The sequence below is a fragment of the Procambarus clarkii genome, chromosome 29 (genome assembly GCF_040958095.1).
Source record: "Procambarus clarkii isolate CNS0578487 chromosome 29, FALCON_Pclarkii_2.0, whole genome shotgun sequence".
In the NCBI taxonomy this organism is placed as follows: domain Eukaryota; kingdom Metazoa; phylum Arthropoda; class Malacostraca; order Decapoda; family Cambaridae; genus Procambarus; species Procambarus clarkii.
In genome coordinates this window covers 36,064,604-36,087,379 of record NC_091178.1, presented here as the reverse complement: position 1 = coordinate 36,087,379, position 22,776 = coordinate 36,064,604, and positions in this window count along the sequence as shown.

Here is a 22,776-nt window from a genome sequence, read left to right as displayed (position 1 = left end):
CTTTACACAAGTTTCTGAATGCCGTTCGTATGTTGGCCAGCCTGGCATATGCCGCTGATGTTATCTGCTTGATATGTGCTGCAGGAGACAGGTCTGGCGTGATATCAACCCCCAAGTCTTTTTCCTTCTCTGACTCCTGAAGAATTTCCTCTCCCAGATAATACCTTGTATCTGGCCGCCTGCTCCCTACACCTATCTTCATTACATTACATTTGGTTGGGTTAAACTCTAACAACCATTTGTTCGACCATTCCTTCAACTTGTCTAGGTCTTCTTGAAGCCTCAAACCGTCCTCTTCTGTTTTAATCCTTCTCATAATTTTAGCATCGTCCGCAAACATTGAGTGAAATGAATCGATACCCTCTGGGAGATCATTTACATATATCAGAAACAAGATAGGACCGAGTATAGAGCCCTGTGAGACTCCACTGGTGACTTCACGCCAATCGGAGGTCTCACCCCTCACCGTAACTCTCTGCTTCCTATTGCTTAGATACTCCCTTATCCACTGGAGCACCTTACCAGCTACACCTGCCTGTCTCTCCAGCTTATGTACCAGCTTCTTAAGCGGTTCTGTGTCAAAGGCTTTCCGACAATCCAAGAAAATGCAGTCCGCCCAGCCCTCTCTTTCTTGCTTAATCTTTGTCACCTGATCGTAGAATTCTATCAAGCCTGTAAGGCAAGATTTACCCTCCCTGAACCCATGTTGGCGATTTGTCACGAAGTCCCTTCTCTCCAGATGTATTACCAGGTTTTTTCTCACGATCTTCTCCATCACCTTGCATGGTATACAAGTCAAGGATACTGGCCTGTAGTTTAGTGCCTCTTGCCTGTCGCCCTTTTTGTATATTGGGACCACATTCGCCGTCTTCCATATTTCTGGTAGGTCTCCCGTCTCCAGTGACTTACTATACACTATGGAGAGTGGCAAGCAAAGTTCCTCTGCACACTCTTTCACTATCCATGGTGAGATCCCATCTGGACCAACAGCTTTTCTAACATCCAGATCCAGCAGGTGTCTCTTGACCTCCTCTCTCGTAATTTCGAACTCTTCCAAGGCCGCCTGGTTTACCTCCCTTTCTCCTAGCACAGTGACATCACCTTGTTCTATTGTGAAGACCTCCTGGAACCTCTTGTTGAGTTCTTCACACACCTCTCTGTCATTCTCTGTATACTTGTCCTCGCCTGTTTGAAGTTTCAATACCTGTTCTTTCACTGTTGTTTTCCTTCTGATGTGACTGTGGAGTAGCTTTGGTTCGGTCTTGGCTTTGTTTGCTATATCATTTTCGAAACTTTTCTCTGCTTCTCTTCTCACCCTGACGTACTCATTCCTGGTTCTCTGGTATCTCTCTCTGCTTTCTGGTGTTCTGTTATTCCGGAAGTTCCTCCACGCCCTTTTGTTCAGTTTCTTCGCTTCCATACATGCCCTATTATACCATGGATTCTTCTGTTGCTTCTCGGATTTTTCCCTTTGGGCCTGGATGAACCTTTTTACTGCCTCCTGACACTTTTGGGTAACATAGTCTATCATACCCTGTACGGACTTATCTCTGAGGTCTGTGTCCCTAGGTATTTCACTTAGGAAACTTCTCATCTGTTCATAATTTCCCTTTCGGTATGCCAGCCTTTTGATTCCTATTTCATTTTTCGGGGAGATAATTCCTAGCTCTACCAGGTACCCAAAGTTCAATACACTGTGGTCACTCATTCCCAAGGGCGCTTCCGTCTTAACTTCTCTTATATCCCACTCATTTAGGGTAAATATCAAGTCAAGCATTGCTGGTTCATCTTCTCCTCTCATTCTTGTTGGTTCTGTGATGTGCTGGTTTAGAAAGAATCTTGTTGCCACGTCCAGCAGCTTAGCCCTCCATGTTTCTGGTCCTCCATGCGGGTCTCTGTTCTTCCAATCTATTTGCCCATGGTTGAAGTCTCGCATAATTAGTAGTCCAGATCCATTCCTGCTAGCAACAGAAGCTGCTCTTTCTATTATGTGAATGGTGGCCATGTTGTTTCTATCATATTCCTGTCTAGGTCTTTTGTCATTTGGTGGTGGATTATATATGACTACGACTATAATTTTTTTTTCCCTCCATTTGTTACGGTACCTGCTATGTAGTCACTGAAACCTTCACAGTCCTTAATATCCATCTCCTCAAAATCCCAGCCTTTTCTTACCAGCAGAGCTACACCACCCACACCTCTTCCTTCCCTCTCTTTCCTCATGACATAATAGTCCTGTGGGAACACTGCATTTGTTATCGTTTTCGTGATCTTTGTTTCTGTGAGGGCTATTATGTCTGGGTTTTCCTCTAATACCCGTTCTCCAAGCTCATTTGCTTTATTTGTAATTCCATCTATGTTAGTGTACATCGCTTTGAGGCTCACTTTCTTCTGTCCCTTCTCAAATCGCCTCCTTGATGAGTGTTCTGCTGTTGGGGGAGGCTGTTCCATGGGTGTGAGGACCTGTGAGGTGGATAACAGGGTCTCAGAGGATACTGGGATGAGGTGCGGGGGATCCGGTGAAGGGGGAGGGACATGGAGGGTATGGGGTGAAAGGAGAGGGAGGACGCGAAGGAAAGGGGGGGGGAGGACTCGGGAGGAGGGGAGGGGTCAGACAATTCCGGGTGGGGATTGGGTGTGGGGGGAGGGAGATTTGGTTGAACATTTGAGTGGGGGCAGTGAGGGTTTGGGGTAGGGGGGGTTTCTATGCAGAGGAGGGAGGCGGGGTTGTCCTCCCTTCTGGTGTTACTGGGTAGCTGGTTGTGGGTTCCCCCCTCGCTTCTGGGGGGTGTTGTATTGGGAGCTGTGACTTCCTGGTTTTCCCCTCTCGCCCTGCGCCTCTTCCTTGCTTCTGCCGCCACGGCTCTCTCCTCCCTTGTCATGTCTCTCTGGAGGAATACATTTTTGAATTTTCCCACGTTTTTCAGGGAGCTCTTCCTTGATAGGATCTTCTCTTTTGTGCTCTCGTTTGTAAACACTATCTTTATCATTCGGTCTCAGTCTTTGTTGTACCAACCTAGCCTGAAAACCTTCTCAATGCTATGCTCATCCCCTTCCATGTCAAGTGCCTTTAGTACTTCATTCACTGCTGCTTTGTCCACACACTTTGTGTGTGTGTGTGTGTGTGTGTGAGTGTGTGTGTGTGTGTGTGTGTTTAAGTTTGTGAGAGTCTGTACTCGTGTTTGTGTTTCAGTAAGTACTCCATACACCTGCTTGTACCTCCTTGTGTGAGTGGGACGTCGTAAGCTTACAGCCAAAGCTCACCTCTGCTAATCCTTGCTCTCCAAGAAACTCCCCTGACCCAGCAACAATCGTCAAAACAATAGCCACCGCACTCATAAGTCAACAAAAGTGACCGCCACCTCACTCCTAACTTAGAGCAGCATGCCTGAATGGAAGCAGTCGGTGAAAACATAAGCTTCTCAAAGCATCAGGTGTGATAATAATACGCTCTGCAACACCTATAAGATGTTGCAGTTGTTGACCTAAGATTCCCACCTTTACTCATACAGGATTCCGCCCAATCTTAAGTTTCCTAACATTGTTTAATATTGATTTTTCTATGTTTACAGATATTGTAGATTTCGTGTAAATTATAAATATATATTTGAGATTAATAAATATAATATTTTACATTACAAAAAAGTATACAGGGGCTTTCTTGAGATATGAAAATTATTTCAAGAGTTTCAGAAGGATAAAAAGACTGAAAAACGCTGCCTTAGAGTAAGTCTCTGGGTAACCTCACAGAAGCTGTACCGAACAAGAAATATGGACTCGGTAAGAAAAAACAGCTTCAAACCAAAACAAATGATATAAAAATCTAACGTATTTTCAGGGTAATGATAATCGTCCATAAATAGTTGGACTATAAGATTTATGCTGCCTTGTAACATGATATAACTGCTTAGAGAGATATTATTTAGCTCATTCAAAATAATTTAATTTACCTACATAATTTTTCCTCGTAAACGATTTGCAGGTTTTGTTGACTAATAGATGACTCGAGCAGACTTTGGAATGGAAGATAAGCAATGAATGTGTGTTTGATTAGTAAAATATCATGAGACAAAGAAGCTGGCTACATAGCCAACTGAACCAAAGCTTGAACATAAAGCTATGGTTTAGATAATTAAACCAAAGTTTTAATATATTCATAGAACCTTTGCAAATTTTTTTCGGAAAAATAATTGTTTGATGTATTGAATCCCAAGAATTCACTTAAACAATTAAATTTCTTAGTCTTGATGCAGTATGAAACTAACTATAATTTGTATCTATTCATGAACATTTTGTCCTTAGAAATTGCCAGTCTAAATTCAATGGCTTCAAAGGGAGAATATCAATAAAGTCAACTAAGTTTGTCTCCCTTGAGAATAACCTAACTGTTCTCCTCAGCTATTAAGACACACTGCGAGGAGATACAAGCCCAGAAGCCCGGTCTCAAAGAAACTGTTAAGTTGCATGAAAGAGAATTTATTGATTTTATAATCGCAAATGTAATTACATAGGGAGAAAAATTAGTAGAATGTGGCTGAAGAAACGGAAGGAAGAGCAGAGAGAGAAAGAGAGACTGAAGGTAAATGATGAATGAGAGAGACGAATGTGATAAAAGAATTAGAAGACTGTGCAGTGTGTGGTTAGTGTTGCAGTGTTTGTGCAATTAGGATTCCGGCTTTACAGTGTCACGGGAGGTGGGCTGGGGCTCTGCTAGCAATCGGCTGCTAGGGGCTCAGAAGGCAGAATACTCAGCCCCTCCGACTCTCGGGACTCACCGGAATCTCCTAGTCCCACAGGAGAGGACCAGCAGTGCCCACCACCGCAGGTCTTTGCTCCCACCACTGTGGGGTTCCACTGATTCACCATGGGAGCCCTTCAGTCAACGACGGGGAAACTGTTGTTAGCAATTCCGGCCTAGACCCATGGAGAAGTGAAGGAAGACCCAGGCTTACCTTTTAACAATAAATTTCCCTGAGTCTTGCCTGCCAGACAAAAAGATTGCAGGAATTCTTTTCTCACCTGCCTTCCCTGTCTTCCTTTAACAAGGTCGTCAGCTGGGTTGAGATACCTCAGCAATGTAGTTGGGTTGTCAGCAATGTAGTTCAGTGGGTGTATTCTATACTGCTTGTTGCCACAGTGTCGCTACTCTTTTGGCCATGATTCTGGTCGGATGGCCTAGGGTACACTTTTATATAAGTCTGTGCTGCTTTACCACTCTCCAGGCAATAAGACCTTCTGTAGAAAACGTAGTGTTCACTAGGTGGTACTATGATAACCCTCGTGTATGCTCGTAGAGATTATTATGGACGCACACTTAAACACAATGATAAAATGTGTGAATTTACTGACATAAACTACATGATCACACATACATTTACAATAAATACAGGAATGGAAAAAAAATGAGAATAATAAGTCTGGAGATGGTCAGCAACTCTTCTTTCACGACCTCCAACCACTCCTTCAACTGGGCAGACTAAAAGGAAGTCACACACTCTCACCATAGGGGCCTCTTCGTCGACGTCGGATACCACCTCTTCAACTACCCTGTCGTCCACACACACTGTCCTGGACACAATCACACTTTATACAATTACACTACACTACACTCTACAATTATTACTTTTTTTTCTTTTATAGTTTCTTTTGCACAAGATTGAATATCTTCTGACCGTTCTCGGTAGTGACTTTGGCCAGGAGTTCTATGTCTATGTTTAGCCATTTTGCTACACATATCCCAACTTCCCCGATGTATGCGGGCGATGAAAGGGCGCCTGGCCTGCCCTGGTTATCACTGGTGCTGCTGATTCCAGGAGCAGTCGCGTTCTTGGTATTGCTTTCAATGCATCTATTTGCTGGATTATTGGCCTTTCCCCACTATAACTAAAATAGGTATTTGGGAAGGAACTGAGCCATTTTTGAATTGTATCTCCGTACCCTGTGAAACCTCGCATATGCATAGGTTGAGCGTATCCGCAGAATTCTTGCAGATCGGTGAGCGCTGTATAGTAGATCAAGTCCGATTTATCTCCCCTTTGGGAACGCAGGGAAATTATTAAAGGTCGCCTCACCGAGGCATACTGGAGTACGTGTCGGAAAACGTCTCTCCGTACCTTCCTCTCTCCCAGGAGTGCCGTCTTCCAATCAAACCCAATTGGCCCCAGAGGTACAGTGGGCATTACATTCATATATATGTTGAGAGTTTTAAGGGTCATGGCATCTGCGTAGTCACGGTAGAGACCCAATGACATTGTCCCTCCCGGTGGGGTCTCACAGCTCTGTGGGTATTTCATTGGATTCATGTATGCAATGACCCCGCCCGCCAGACTGTGGGTTGGTGTTGGATTCAGCTCTTTGATCTGCAGGTTAATTTTTTGCATAGCATAAATTGGGAGGAGGGTGTCCTCACCGGAAATCAAGTCCCCCTTCGTCAGGGTACCGTTTACCCTGAAATGGCTGTCAAAGAAAGATATACTCCAGGTGGAGGGAGCCGTAAATAAACTGCTGGGGTTCTGTGCATCTATACAATTGTGAGATTTTTTTCTACGCCTACCTCCCCTAGGAGGTGGACTACAAGTTTAAAGGCTGCTCATGGCAGTTAAGCATGAGTCCAATAGAAAAGGGAAAAGCGGGAGCAAACCGCCAGGCCTCCACCACTAGGGGTGAAAACCTGACCACAATAGGCCGCTGGCTCCTCCTAGAAAACCAGGACGTTAAAACTAATAATGGGTAACCGACGGGTTCTCACAATCAAATAATTATATTTGATGTGGCGCTATGAATTGGAATTCGAATTCCCAAGAACAGCCGTCATATCAAGATCACATCAACATTTCATCGTAATATGCAGAAACATGCGTAGAATAATATGGTTGAAGGGTTGACAACAAAGACCGTTTTCTATAACATAACAATTTATTAATAACAAGAGACTAACTACTACATTACCGAGTTTACGTTACGTTAATGTCCATCCAGGGGCACGATAACAAACTGCTAAATAGCAACCCTTGCTGTGCGGCTGCATACTGAACTAACCTGAACACAGGTGTGCCCACTGATGACGTAATATTGCAAATCAAAGAAAAATATTACAGACTAAGTTACTCCACAGCGAATGGTTACGTTATTGTCCCTCCAGTGGCAATTGCAACACAGCTATTCAACAGCCCCTCGAGAAATGACAGCAGGCTCCATCCTGCTGACACTTCGGGCTGACAAGTGAACTAACTGAACAATGATGTCCACTAGAGACACAAGCATGCAATCAATAGTGTCACGGTTTCCTTGACAGCTAATATAATCCCAAGCTTAAGGGTCCTCCCGCCCACCAGGAGAGACCCACGTAACTAGGCAGGTAGTCCAACAGTGACTCCCCCTATCACAACCCAGTGTGAGCACTCTTTGCAACTCCCTACAAGAAGTTGCACTGTAAACAGTAAACAAAGACAGGCAGAGCGGGATTCTGGGACACAGCTCCACAAATCCCTAGATTACTCTACTCTCGTCACCCGACGACAACCAAAAGAAATTGCCTTAAGTGATTAATTAAGTTAATTGACTGATCGCAGCAGTCAGCAACAAAGTACTACGGTAATCACAAACAATTGTCTCACACTAGACAACAACATGATGATACTCTACGTTAATCAATAACACTTGTCTCTCTTGTTAACAATAACTCAAACTTATATTACATCACACTTGACTCCTTGCAAGTATTCAGAGAGTAATCCTCAATTAAGGTCAAACGGACCACTAATTACATCCCCATTGAGTTACGTTAACTAAGCCTACCCTAATTTGGTAGCTTCTCAACAGTCTGTGTCCAAAAATTACTAGTGAGTGTTAATTACCCTAATTAACTTCAAGCAATTAATTAACTGTCACCAGGACCGATAATTAATCATCCATAAATACGTCTCACTCCGCACTGCCTAAGCAGGTCTCATCAAACACTGTGAATTCACAGGAAAGGAGTTAATTACCCCTAATTAACTTGAGTGCAATTAATCCACTGTCCTCAGACAGGATATGATTAATACAACGATTTATGCTAACTCCATGACCTCGCTTTACCGAGTCATCTGAGCCCTCCAGACGTTAATTACTCCACTAAATAACATGAGCCACTAATTGCTATACCCCAGAAAGGTAATTAGTCTCGAGCAAATTACATTAACACAAATACTGACAGACTCTGACAGATCCTCTCCCACTATGTGAATTCATGATGAGAAGGCTAATTACATAATTAGCTAGAGTGGTCAATTAGTTGTCACACGGACAATTAATTTCTCCCAAGACGTATCTCACTCAAGCTCAACGCTGTTCTCTCATAACAGCCCTCACTCACTCCACAATAAGTGTGCACCCCTTATCCAGTTAATTCCCCAATTATTAACTAACTGAATCCTTAAGTCCTCAACACAACTTAAAGAAACAAAGTAACCCCAGTGTTACATATGTCACACTACAATGGCATGCAACAATACAAATGCACTGCCCACATACGGTTGCGGCTACTGCAACTCGTTAATTACTGTGCCCACACAATAATGACACACTTTTGTACAACAACAAGAGTATACCAATATTACTGCCCCCCTTTTCTTGCAACCGTTGCAAAGGACTACTGTGAACACACACTTACCTCAGCAAGGCAATTAACCAAACAACTGCCTGCTCTCATTAAGTATTGTGAATTCCCTTGAATAATCCTAGAGGTCCCTTAAACCCTCAACACAGCTTCCAGGGCAGCAATATCGTATAAACTGATAACAATACTGCACAAACCTGCAACATAATGATGCCGTCAGCATACCCCACATGCTAATGACATTATTAGGCAACCAGTCAGCAATCACACCTACTGACTCACCACACAACACAGTACATAAAGCATGCAAATGAACACAGAAATGGCATTCACATAATCAATGAAAATTATATCATCAGGTAAATGTAACTCTAACTTCACAGACCTCAGGGTATCCACTGACATCCCTGCAACATAATGATTATAATTATTCATGCAGGTACTCCATCGCACTAATCCAGTCTGACCGATTAAATAGAATCAGCAACTGGACCATTTATATGGTAAATCTCTACACTGACCGGTTACATACTCGAGTCAGTCGACACACTTATATATATATATATTATATGTATCTACAGTGTTGTACCGTGTACAACATCTATCTCCAGGTACCGCCCTACCAGTCACCTGGACGTGCCACTGACAGCTGTCTCTCAGCTACTTCCCTAGCCTGGCAGGGCTAGGGGACAGCACAGCTTTTACCGGAATTTCCACTAATACTGAGACACTGTTACACTCTGACTATTGTACTCACGTTTTTTTTCTCATTTCACTCATTTCCCAGGTCACTTCCTCTCGGGCTGTCAACACTTAGCTTGCTCCTCGTGCGTCGACAAGATGTGGCCCTAGGCTGTCCCGGGAAAGTGGCCAAGTGGGCCAAGGCATGTGGCTACCACATGGCCCACAGCGCCCCTCCCGAGCTGAGAGGGGGGAGGTAGCCGGCGCGCGGGTGGCTTGGGGTAGCCGGCGCGCGGGCCGGCGGGTGGCTGGGCCGGGCGGGCGAGGTGGCCTAGGTGGCCCCCGGGCATACACACGTGGATGGGGAATCACCAACAACTCCATCAAGCCAGAGCTTGCCTTGCTCTACACTGGGGTGACAATGGCCGGCGTCGTCACCACTGGGCGGACCAACAGGTTGGAATTCAAAGTCCCACAGGGGCCTTGTTATGATCTCAGCCTGCAGGAGAAACGAGTCTCCCTCCTTGAGAGTTATTCATCAAGCCTGACCTGATTAGAAGGTCTAGCAAATGTTGAGGTGATAACACATGTAAAATAGTTGCTTGGATATGTATAACAATTTGAAGAAGAAAACAGATAAATGACTGGCTAGGAGATGTGGACATTTTGCTGGAGGCGTGAGGCTCGCTTCTGGAGGGGCTTTGACCTCACTTGAGTGCCAGACATCGCAGGGGAAAGCCGCGCTCCGTTGAGCTCCCGTCAGAAGGGAACCCCTAGTGATATATCTCGAAGAGAAGAGAAGTATGCAGATGTGCCAGCTGTAGAATCGAGCTGGGAACGTTGTGGTCTCAAGTTCTGGTCGACGAGCAGATGTTAAATCGCCCAGAGGCATTATTGTGGGCCGTGGAAGCGCCCTGACCAAGCTCTGTCAGAGGGATAGCGCCATCGACTAGACAATCTGTGGTAAGCACGATTTAAGCCAGTTCATAGTGATTGCTTGTAGTTGGTCGTGTGCCCAGCGACAGTAGCGATGTTTATTTATAAGTTAGACATGTTTTAATAAGGCAGAAGGCCTGAAATAAGAGAGTGGAGAGGGAGGAACACGGAGCGACGTCCGTCCCCTCTGAGCGCTGGCGGGCAACTGAGGGAGCCTGGCTCCTGACGGTGAAGGACCCTCCCTGAGTGAGGAGGCCCGCCGGGTGAGGTGGAGTATGGACCCGCCCAAAACGGGGGAGTCCACTCTCACTGTATGTACAGGACAGATAGAGGTTTGAGGCAAACATATTGTGTGATTATTTTTGTTTATGTGTTAAAGGGGAAATAATTTTATTGGAGTGTCGATGGGTTGCAGGTTTGTCTTTGGGGAAGAAGTTGCTGAGGACTTCGAAGCCAGCACAGAAGAAGTAGCTGATGAGACTCCAAGGTAGTGGAGCAGAGGACCTCGAGCTGTGAGGAGAAGCAGTGAAGAGGAGTGTCACGTGCTTCTGTAGAGGTGGTGAAGCACCATAGTTGCTCAAGGAAACTTCATGGTGTAGCAGCCAAGAGAGCTGTGGAGGAACCTAGCAGAAGGGTGAAGCACCGTAGTTGCTCAGGGAAACTTCATGATAGCAGCCTGGAGGAGCTGCAGAGGATCCTGGTAGTTAAGCCCAGAAGAACCTGAAGATCAGGGTAGTGAACTTCCAGAGGCGGAAGGGAAGTTCTGGTGGATTACTTGTAGGGAGTTGATAGTGTTTGGTTGACATTAGCGTGCAAGACGCAGTGAGAGGTGAGTGATTGTTGGCATTCTTATGTCAAGGAGTGTTTTACACTGAAGTTTAGAGTTACAGTCGTAGGCTGGATTACCTACAGATGTATGCGTTCTAGGACTGATAGAGTGATCGATTGATCATTGTTGTGTATCAATGAACATTTATACTGATATATGTTATTGCATTCAAATGCTGATTTTCTTTGTACACATTTATAGATACATATATATATTCTCTTGCTGATGGTGCAACAGTGTATGTAGACTTGATCAACTTAAGGAGGTTGATAGTATCAGGTGGTGAAACAGGAGATAGGACACCACTTGATAAGCTGATGATAGAGTTCTGATGATGTTGGAGTGCAACCTGATTGTAATATTATAGAGAATAGGATTCATTATTATTATGTGTGTGTATGTATCGTGTATGTGCTTTGGCCCAGTAAATGTATCCCAATTTGCTGGTGTTTGCCCTTGTCCTAGTGAGGCTTCCCAGGAGGTAGTAGAGAAGGAGAGAGAGAGAGAAAGAACCAAGAACCTCTGCTGTGGACAGGGTAGAAGGTAATACTAATAAGTCAAAGAGGGATTGAGGAGATCATATCACCTAAGGAGAGAGTGGGGAGTCACAGCGGCTCGAGTGGGTGTGTGCACGTGACAAAGAGGCTAAGTGTTGGAGCCGCATCCCCTAAACGTGTGACGTTGAGCCCCTCTCCAAGAGCCAGAAGCGCCAAGGGTGATCTCCTAGTGAGGTGTAAGCACTCTACCGAGTTGTGGGTTCGGGTTGTCCGTAAAGAAGGATCAACGACGACAACATCAACCAACCCACAGACTATAATAAATTGGGGGCCTGTGTCCGGAAGAGTGAACTGACACACCCACACCCTGTCCAAGAGTGGATTTGTACACCCTTGCTGAAATAAAGTGTGTGACCGCAGGTGTATATTTCTCTCTCTTGGGAAGACTCACAGGACAAGATGGAGAAGGTGCAAGCGTTTGTGGAGTCAGGCAAGCCTGAGGACTTAGAAGGTTGCACGAGGGATCAATTGAAACAAATAGCAGAAAAATGTGGCATCAGGTTGAGAGCATCTAAAGTAGCTGGGATGAAGGATGAGATCCTGAGGCAGTTAAGAGCCAGAAGTGAAGCGGCAGAGCAAGGAGCCCAAAAAGGAGCTGAAAGTGGAAAGGAGGATGATGGGCAGGATGAAGTGAGATCCCAGGGATCAAGTAGGAGCAGCAAGAGTAGCCGCAGTAGCAGGAGTAGCCGGAATAGGAGCTTGGAGAGATTCCAGTTAGAGCTCCAGATGCAGCAACAACGAGAGGACAAGTAGAGACAGTTCCAGCTGGAAAAGATGAAATTGGAACTCCAGATGAAAAATGAAGCCGAGAAGGAAAAAGAGAAAACCAGACTGGAAATAGAAAAAGAGAAAGCAAGACTAGAGATGGAGAAAGAAAAAGAGAAAGCAAGACTAGAGATGGAGAAAGAAAAAAAGAAAGCAAGACTAGAGGTCGAAAAAGAAAAAGAGAGAACAAAACAAATGCAGATAGAAGCGAATAGAACCTTGGCTGAGCAAAGGATTGAACATGGGTTGCCAGAGAGCACCACCCAGGTATCACACTCACCAGACGTTAGGGTTTGGGAGAAGGACATTCCCTTGTTTGTTCCCGAAGAGGCAGAGAGCTTCTTCGAGCATTTTGAAAAAGTAGCCAGTATCAAGGAGTGGCCACAGGAGGAATGGGCCCAGCTGGTCCAGTTAACATTGACCGGTGCAGCCAGGGAGGCATACACCCAATTGTCACTGGAAGAGTGCCAAGATTATGCCACGGTAAAGAGCAGCATATTGCGCTCGTTTCAGTTAACCCCAGAAGCTTATAGAAAGCGCTTCAGAGAGATGGTGAAGGTTGGAGCGTGTACTTTTGCTGAGACAGCAAGAGATCTGGAAAGACGATTCCAGAAATGGATTGAGGCTGCTGGAGTTGGATCTTACGCTGACCTGAAGCAACTGATGGTCATGGAGATTTTCTTGGAGATGATGCATCCCGAAACAAAGTTCAAGATCCAAGAAGCAGGGATAAAGGAGGTGAAAGATGCCGCAGATAGGGCGGATATGATTACTGAAGCGTACAAGAGCTTAAGAGAGAACAGAGTAAGAAGCGAGGCGAGACGCAGCAATAGCAGACCCAGTGGAGTCTGGGGAGAAAGAGATTATGAAAGACCCAGAAGAGTCTGGGGTGAGAAGAATTTTGATAAATGGGCAGATTAAAGTAAGTACCATAAAACTCAGAAGAGTAGATCGCGCACTTCGTCTGAAAGTGAAGATGGAGGAGCTAAACGAGAAACTGATCGTTATCCAGGAAATCAAGAGTCCAGTAAAGCCTCACAGAGTGCAGGTAGTGTGCCTGGCCCGAGGAACTCTCATGCGAGTGGACAAAGGCAGAGCTACTCTGGTACGTATAGGAGAGATTTCTCCCAGGTGAGGTGTTACAATTGTAACGGATTGGGTCAAGTGATGCGAGATTGTAGGCAGGGCAAGAGAATTGTGACCCTGGCCATGTGTGACCCCCGAAGTAAATATACTAATGTGTTCCGAGACAAACCACAGAAGATGAACTTAGTGAACGAGAGGTATAGGCCGTTCATTAGCAAAGGTTGGATCAGAATAGGAAGCCAACCTGAGGTAGAAGTTGGTATCTTAAGAGATACCGGAGCTAATCAGAGCTTGATTACGAGAAGCCTGATTGGGAATGATCGACGATTAGCTGGCAGGAGTAAGATGAAAGTATATGGGTTATTGTCTGAGAGTGAGATGCCCATTTGTACTGTCCAGCTAAGGTCGGAATATGTATCGGCGGAGGTGATGTTGGGAGTGTGCCCCGACATACCTGTTCCAGGAGTTCAAGTGATCCTGGGAAATGACTTGTGCGGGACAAAGGTGTTGCCAAGAGTCATGGCGGGGACTGTGCCAGAGGAGTGCCCAGAAGGCCATGGCACGGGTGGGACACCTGAGAGTGTGAACCTGACTGACATCCGAGGGGATGAGTCAGGAGACCGCCAAGCCATTGAGTACCCTGTCTCGGTAGTGATGAAGGCAGAGGTGGCCGACAAGGAAGACGCTGGAGAAGATGAGACAGTGTCGAATAAACCGGTAGAAGATATCGATGTAGATATAGCGTGGCTGTTTGATGAAGGTCCAGCCCAGGAAAATGAAGTCTCGGTGAGGTCAAAAGTGAAGATGGCCCAGCCGAAGAAGAATCATGTGAAGAGAGCGGACCTGAGTAGAGCCCAGACCACTGAAATTAAGAGTCGGAAGGTGAATGCAACTGTGCTGAGTAGAAATGAGGAAAGATGTGGAAAGACTGAGAACGAGAGTAGAGCGTCAAGTGGTCCACGAGCACAGAGGCATATGGATAGTGGAGTTAAGTTGTTTGAGATGTCAGGAGTTGACATGTTCCACAGAGAACTTGAAGAAAAGATAGTGAAGAAGAGTAATAGCCGAGAAAATGAAAGAAGAGACAGTATGTGTGGAGAGATGCTTACGAGCAATCTAGGAGAGGAAAAGCGACATGTACGGTTGAGTGCTGTTGAGTGTAGTACAGTGCTCGAAGAAACTTTTAGGGAACGAAGAAGAGTTGAAAGAGAAGAAATGGAGTTGTATAGAGGTGAGAAGTGTGAGAACAGGATGATGATACAAGCATGGAGGAATAGAAGAAAGCCGAGGACTCGATGGAGGTCAAACAGGATGAGGTCTCGGATAAATGAGGAGACGAAAGGGAGGATCGTCTGTGAAGACGAGGGAGTGAAGTATGATGACAGGAGACGAAAGTATAATGGCAGTAGATGGAAGTGTGAAGACGACAGAGGAGGTACTGACAGTAGATGTCTGACTCTGGACGTGAAGGGAAGAAGACAAGGAAACGGAGGGTGGAAACAATAAGTAGAGTAGACTGATGGAGTGCGGGCGTCCAAGGAGGACAGCCTAGCCAAGAGGTGCCAGAGAGGTCAGATCGTTTGTGAAAAGATCATGTTTCTGGAGAGTTGTGAGCCAGATGTTGCAGGGAGCAACGAACTAGTTGTAGACTCCTAAGGGAGTATGTAAACAGACTAACCGGTCGAACCAATCGGTTGAAGAACGAGACAGTGTGGTGGCGGATGTATTATCCCGAGCTTTGCCACTGGAATAACTCTCAAAAATAAGGGGAGGGGAGTGTTATGATCTCAGCCTGCAGGAGAAACGAGTCTCCCTCCTTGAGAGTTATTCATCAAGCCTGACCTGATTAGAAGGTCTAGCAAATGTTGAGGTGATAACACATGTAAAATAGTTGCTTGGATATGTATAACAATTTGAGATTATGGGCAATGAAGAAGAAAACAGATAAATGGCTGGCTAGGAGATGTGGACATTTTGCTGGAGGCGTGAGGCTCGCTTCTGGGGGGGCTTTGACCTCACTTGAGTGCCAGACATCGCAGGGGAAAGCCGCGCTCCGTTGAGCTCCCGTCAGAAGGGAACCCCTAGTGATATATCTCGAAGAGAAGAGAAGTATGCAGATGTGCCAGCTGTAGAATCGAGCTGGGAACGTTGTGGTCTCAAGTCCTGGTCGACGAGCAGATATTAAATCGCCCAGAGGCATTATTGTGGGCCGTGGAAGCGCCCTGACCAAGCTCTGTCAGAGGGATAGCGCCATCGACTAGACAATCTGTGGTAAGCACGATTTAAGCCAGTTCATAGTGATTGCTTGTAGTTGGTCGTGTGCCCAGCGACAGTAGCGATGTGTATTTATAAGTTAGACATGTTTTAATAAGGCAGAAGGCCTGAAATAAGAGAGTGGAGAGGGAGGAACACGGAGCGACGTCCGTCCCCTCTGAGCGCTGGCGGGCAACTGAGGGAGCCTGGCTCCTGACGGTGAAGGACCCTCCCTGAGTGAGGAGGCCCGCCGGGTGAGGTGGAGTATGGACCCGCCCAAAACGGGGGAGTCCACTCTCACTGTATGTACAGGACAGATAGAGGTTTGAGGCAAACATATTGTGTGATTATTTTTGTTTATGTGTTAAAGGGGAAACAATTTTATTGGAGTGTCGATGGGTTGCAGGTTTGTCTTTGGGGAAGAAGTTGCTGAGGACTTCGAAGCCAGCACAGAAGAAGTAGCTGATGAGACTCCAAGGTAGTGGAGCAGAGGACCTCGAGCTGTGAGGAGAAGCAGTGAAGAGGAGTGTCACGTGCTTCTGTAGAGGTGGTGAAGCACCATAGTTGCTCAAGGAAACTTCATGGTGTAGCAGCCAAGAGAGCTGTGGAGGAACCTAGCAGAAGGGTGAAGCACCGTAGTTGCTCAGGGAAACTTCATGATAGCAGCCTGGAGGAGCTGCAGAGGATCCTGGTAGTTAAGCCCAGAAGAACCTGAAGATCAGGGTAGTGAACTTCCAGAGGCGGAAGGGAAGTTCTGGTGGATTACTTGTAGGGAGTTGATAGTGTTTGGTTGACATTAGCGTGCAAGACGCAGGTGAGTGATTGTTGGCATTCTTATGTCAAGGAGTGTTTTACACTGAAGTTTAGAGTTACAGTCGTAGGCTGGATTACCTACAGCTGTATGCGTTCTAGGACTGATAGAGTGATCGATTGATCATTGTTGTGTATCAATGAACATTTATACTGATATATGTTATTGCATTCAAATGCTGATTTTCTTTGTACACATTTATAGATACATATATATATATTCTCTTGCTGATGGTGCAACAGTGTATGTAGACTTGATCAACTTAAGGAGGTTGATAGTATCAGGTGGTGAAACAGGAGATAGGACACCACTTGATAAGCTGATGATAGAGTTCTGATGATGTTGGAGTGCAACCTGATTGTAATATTATAGAGAATAGGATTCATTATTATTATGTGTGTGTATGTATCGTGTATGTGCTTTGGCCCAGTAAATGTATCCCAATTTGCTGGTGTTTGCCCTTGTCCTAGTGAGGCTTCCCAGGAGGTAGTAGAGAAGGAGAGAGAGAGAGAAAGAACCAAGAACCTCTGCTGTGGACAGGGTAGAAGGTAATACTAATAAGTCAAAGAGGGATTGAGGAGATCATATCACCTAAGGAGAGAGTGGGGAGTCACAGCGGCTCGAGTGGGTGTGTGCACGTGACAAAGAGGCTAAGTGTTGGAGCCGCATCCCCTAAACGTGTGACGTTGAGCCCCTCTCCAAGAGCCAGAAGCGCCAAGGGTGATCTCCTAGTGAGGTGTAAGCACTCTACCGAGTTGTGGGTTGGGTTGTCCGTAAAGAAGGATCAACGACGACAACATCAACCAACCCACAGACTATAATAAATTGGGGGCCTGTGTCCGGAAGAGTGAACTGACACACCCACACCCTGTCCAAGAGTGGATTTGTACACCCTTGCTGAAATAAAGTGTGTGACCGCAGGTGTATATTTCTCTCTCTTGGGAAGACTCACAGGACAAGATGGAGAAGGTGCAAGCGTTTGTGGAGTCAGGCAAGCCTGAGGACTTAGAAGGTTGCACGAGGGATCAATTGAAACAAATAGCAGAAAAATGTGGCATCAGGTTGAGAGCATCTAAAGTAGCTGGGATGAAGGATGAGATCCTGAGGCAGTTAAGAGCCAGAAGTGAAGCGGCAGAGCAAGGAGCCCAAAAAGGAGCTGAAAGTGGAAAGGAGGATGATGGGCAGGATGAAGTGAGATCCCAGGGATCAAGTAGGAGCAGCAAGAGTAGCCGCAGTAGCAGGAGTAGCCGGAATAGGAGCTTGGAGAGATTCCAGTTAGAGCTCCAGATGCAGCAACAACGAGAGGACAAGTAGAGACAGTTCCAGCTGGAAAAGATGAAATTGGAACTCCAGATGAAAAATGAAGCCGAGAAGGAAAAAGAGAAAACCAGACTGGAAATAGAAAAAGAGAAAGCAAGACTAGAGATGGAGAAAGAAAAAGAGAAAGCAAGACTAGAGATGGAGAAAGAAAAAGAGAAAGCAAGACTAGAGGTCGAAAAAGAAAAAGAGAGAACAAAACAAATGCAGATAGAAGCGAATAGAACCTTGGCTGAGCAAAGGATTGAACATGGGTTGCCAGAGAGCACCACCCAGGTATCACACTCACCAGACGTTAGGGTTTGGGAGAAGGACATTCCCTTGTTTGTTCCCGAAGAGGCAGAGAGCTTCTTCGAGCATTTTGAAAAAGTAGCCAGTATCAAGGAGTGGCCACAGGAGGAATGGGCCCAGCTGGTCCAGTTAACATTGACCGGTGCAGCCAGGGAGGCATACACCCAATTGTCACTGGAAGAGTGCCAAGATTATGCCACGGAAAAGAGCAGCATATTGCGCTCGTTTCAGTTAACCCCAGAAGCTTATAGAAAGCGCTTCAGAGAGATGGTGAAGGTTGGAGCGTGTACTTTTGCTGAGACAGCAAGAGATCTGGAAAGACGATTCCAGAAATGGATTGAGGCTGCTGGAGTTGGATCTTACGCTGACCTGAAGCAACTGATGGTCATGGAGATTTTCTTGGAGATGATGCATCCCGAAACAAAGTTCAAGATCCAAGAAGCAGGGATAAAGGAGGTGAAAGATGCCGCAGATAGGGCGGATATGATTACTGAAGCGTACAAGAGCTTAAGAGAGAACAGAGTAAGAAGCGAGGCGAGACGCAGCAATAGCAGACCCAGTGGAGTCTGGGGAGAAAGAGATTATGAAAGACCCAGAAGAGTCTGGGGTGAGAAGAATTTTGATAAATGGGCAGATTAAAGTAAGTACCATAAAACTCAGAAGAGTAGATCGCGCACTTCGTCTGAAAGTGAAGATGGAGGAGCTAAACGAGAAACTGATCGTTATCCAGGAAATCAAGAGTCCAGTAAAGCCTCACAGAGTGCAGGTAGTGTGCCTGGCCCGAGGAACTCTCATGCGAGTGGACAAAGGCAGAGCTACTCTGGTACGTATAGGAGAGATTTCTCCCAGGTGAGGTGTTACAATTGTAACGGATTGGGTCAAGTGATGCGAGATTGTAGGCAGGGCAAGAGAATTGTGACCCTGGCCATGTGTGACCCCCGAAGTAAATATACTAATGTGTTCCGAGACAAACCACAGAAGATGAACTTAGTGAACGAGAGGTATAGGCCGTTCATTAGCAAAGGTTGGATCAGAATAGGAAGCCAACCTGAGGTAGAAGTTGGTATCTTAAGAGATACCGGAGCTAATCAGAGCTTGATTACGAGAAGCCTGATTGGGAATGATCGACGATTAGCTGGCAGGAGTAAGATGAAAGTATATGGGTTATTGTCTGAGAGTGAGATGCCCATTTGTACTGTCCAGCTAAGGTCGGAATATGTATCGGCGGAGGTGATGTTGGGAGTGTGCCCCGACATACCTGTTCCAGGAGTTCAAGTGATCCTGGGAAATGACTTGTGCGGGACAAAGGTGTTGCCAAGAGTCATGGCGGGGACTGTGCCAGAGGAGTGCCCAGAAGGCCATGGCACGGGTGGGACACCTGAGAGTGTGAACCTGACTGACATCCGAGGGGATGAGTCAGGAGACCGCCAAGCCATTGAGTACCCTGTCTCGGTAGTGATGAAGGCAGAGGTGGCCGACAAGGAAGACGCTGGAGAAGATGAGACAGTGTCGAATAAACCGGTGGAAGATATCGATGTAGATATAGCGTGGCTGTTTGATGAAGGTCCAGCCCAGGAAAATGAAGTCTCGGTGAGGTCAAAAGTGAAGATGGCCCAGCCGAAGAAGAATCATGTGAAGAGAGCGGACCTGAGTAGAGCCCAGACCACTGAAATTAAGAGTCGGAAGGTGAATGCAACTGTGCTGAGTAGAAATGAGGAAAGATGTGGAAAGACTGAGAACGAGAGTAGAGCGTCAAGTGGTCCACGAGCACAGAGGCATATGGATAGTGGAGTTAAGTTGTTTGAGATGTCAGGAGTTGACATGTTCCACAGAGAACTTGAAGAAAAGATAGTGAAGAAGAGTAATAGCCGAGAAAATGAAAGAAGAGACAGTATGTGTGAAGAGATGCTTACGAGCAATCTAGGAGAGGTAAAGCGACATGTACGGTTGAGTGCTGTTGAGTGTAGTACAGTGCTCGAAGAAACTTTTAGGGAACGAAGAAGAGTTGAAAGAGAAGAAATGGAGTTGTATAGAGGTGAGAAGTGTGAGAACAGGATGATGATACAAGCATGGAGGAATAGAAGAAAGCCGAGGACTCGATGGAGGTCAAACAGGATGAGGTCTCGGATAAATGAGGAGACGAAAGGGAGGATCGTCTGTGAAGACGAGGGAGTGAAGTATGATGACAGGAGACGAAAGTATAATGGCAGTAGATGGAAGTGTGAAGACGACAGAGGAGGTACTGACAGTAGATGTCTGACTCTGGACGTGAAGGGAAGAAGACAAGGAAACGGAGGGTGGAAACAATAAGTAGAGTAGACTGATGGAGTGCGGGCGTCCAAGGAGGACAGCCTAGCCAAGAGGTGCCAGAGAGGTCAGATCGTTTGTGAAAAGATCATGTTTCTGGAGAGTTGTGAGCCAGATGTTGCAGGGAGCAACGAACTAGTTGTAGACTCCTAAGGGAGTATGTAAACAGACTAACCGGTCGAACCAATCGGTTGAAGAACGAGACAGTGTGGTGGCGGATGTATTATCCCGAGCTTTGCCACTGGAATAACTCTCAAAAATAAGGGGAGGGGAGTGTTATGATCTCAGCCTGCAGGAGAAACGAGTCTCCCTCCTTGAGAGTTATTCATCAAGCCTGACCTGATTAGAAGGTCTAGCAAATGTTGAGGTGATAACACATGTAAAATAGTTGCTTGGATATGTATAACAATTTGAGATTATGGGCAATGAAGAAGAAAACAGATAAATGGCTGGCTAGGAGATGTGGACATTTTGCTGGAGGCGTGAGGCTCGCTTCTGGGGGGGCTTTGACCTCACTTGAGTGCCAGACATCGCAGGGGAAAGCCGCGCTCCGTTGAGCTCCCGTCAGAAGGGAACCCCTAGTGATATATCTCGAAGAGAAGAGAAGTATGCAGATGTGCCAGCTGTAGAATCGAGCTGGGAACGTTGTGGTCTCAAGTCCTGGTCGACGAGCAGATATTAAATCGCCCAGAGGCATTATTGTGGGCCGTGGAAGCGCCCTGACCAAGCTCTGTCAGAGGGATAGCGCCATCGACTAGACAATCTGTGGTAAGCACGATTTAAGCCAGTTCATAGTGATTGCTTGTAGTTGGTCGTGTGCCCAGCGACAGTAGCGATGTGTATTTATAAGTTAGACATGTTTTAATAAGGCAGAAGGCCTGAAATAAGAGAGTGGAGAGGGAGGAACACGGAGCGACGTCCGTCCCCTCTGAGCGCTGGCGGGCAACTGAGGGAGCCTGGCTCCTGACGGTGAAGGACCCTCCCTGAGTGAGGAGGCCCGCCGGGTGAGGTGGAGTATGGACCCGCCCAAAACGGGGGAGTCCACTCTCACTGTATGTACAGGACAGATAGAGGTTTGAGGCAAACATATTGTGTGATTATTTTTGTTTATGTGTTAAAGGGGAAACAATTTTATTGGAGTGTCGATGGGTTGCAGGTTTGTCTTTGGGGAAGAAGTTGCTGAGGACTTCGAAGCCAGCACAGAAGAAGTAGCTGATGAGACTCCAAGGTAGTGGAGCAGAGGACCTCGAGCTGTGAGGAGAAGCAGTGAAGAGGAGTGTCACGTGCTTCTGTAGAGGTGGTGAAGCACCATAGTTGCTCAAGGAAACTTCATGGTGTAGCAGCCAAGAGAGCTGTGGAGGAACCTAGCAGAAGGGTGAAGCACCGTAGTTGCTCAGGGAAACTTCATGATAGCAGCCTGGAGGAGCTGCAGAGGATCCTGGTAGTTAAGCCCAGAAGAACCTGAAGATCAGGGTAGTGAACTTCCAGAGGCGGAAGGGAAGTTCTGGTGGATTACTTGTAGGGAGTTGATAGTGTTTGGTTGACATTAGCGTGCAAGACGCAGTGAGAGGTGAGTGATTGTTGGCATTCTTATGTCAAGGAGTGTTTTACACTGAAGTTTAGAGTTACAGTCGTAGGCTGGATTACCTACAGATGTATGCGTTCTAGGACTGATAGAGTGATCGATTGATCATTGTTGTGTATCAATGAACATTTATACTGATATATGTTATTGCATTCAAATGCTGATTTTCTTTGTACACATTTATAGATACATATATATATATTCTCTTGCTGATGGTGCAACAGTGTATGTAGACTTGATCAACTTAAGGAGGTTGATAGTATCAGGTGGTGAAACAGGAGATAGGACACCACTTGATAAGCTGATGATAGAGTTCTGATGATGTTGGAGTGCAACCTGATTGTAATATTATAGAGAATAGGATTCATTATTATTATGTGTGTGTATGTATCGTGTATGTGCTTTGGCCCAGTAAATGTATCCCAATTTGCTGGTGTTTGCCCTTGTCCTAGTGAGGCTTCCCAGGAGGTAGTAAAGAAGGAGAGAGAGAGAGAAAGAACCAAGAACCTCTGCTGTGGACAGGGTAGAAGGTAATACTAATAAGTCAAAGGGGGATTGAGGAAATCATATCACCTAAGGAGAGAGTGGGGAGTCACAGCGGCTCGAGTGGGTGTGTGCACGTGACAAAGAGGCTAAGTGTTGGAGCCGCATCCCCTAAACGTGTGACGTTGAGCCGCTCTCCAAGAGCCAGAAGCGCCAAGGGTGATCTCCTAGTGAGGTGTAAGCACTCTACCGAGTTGTGGGTTGGGTTGTCCGTAA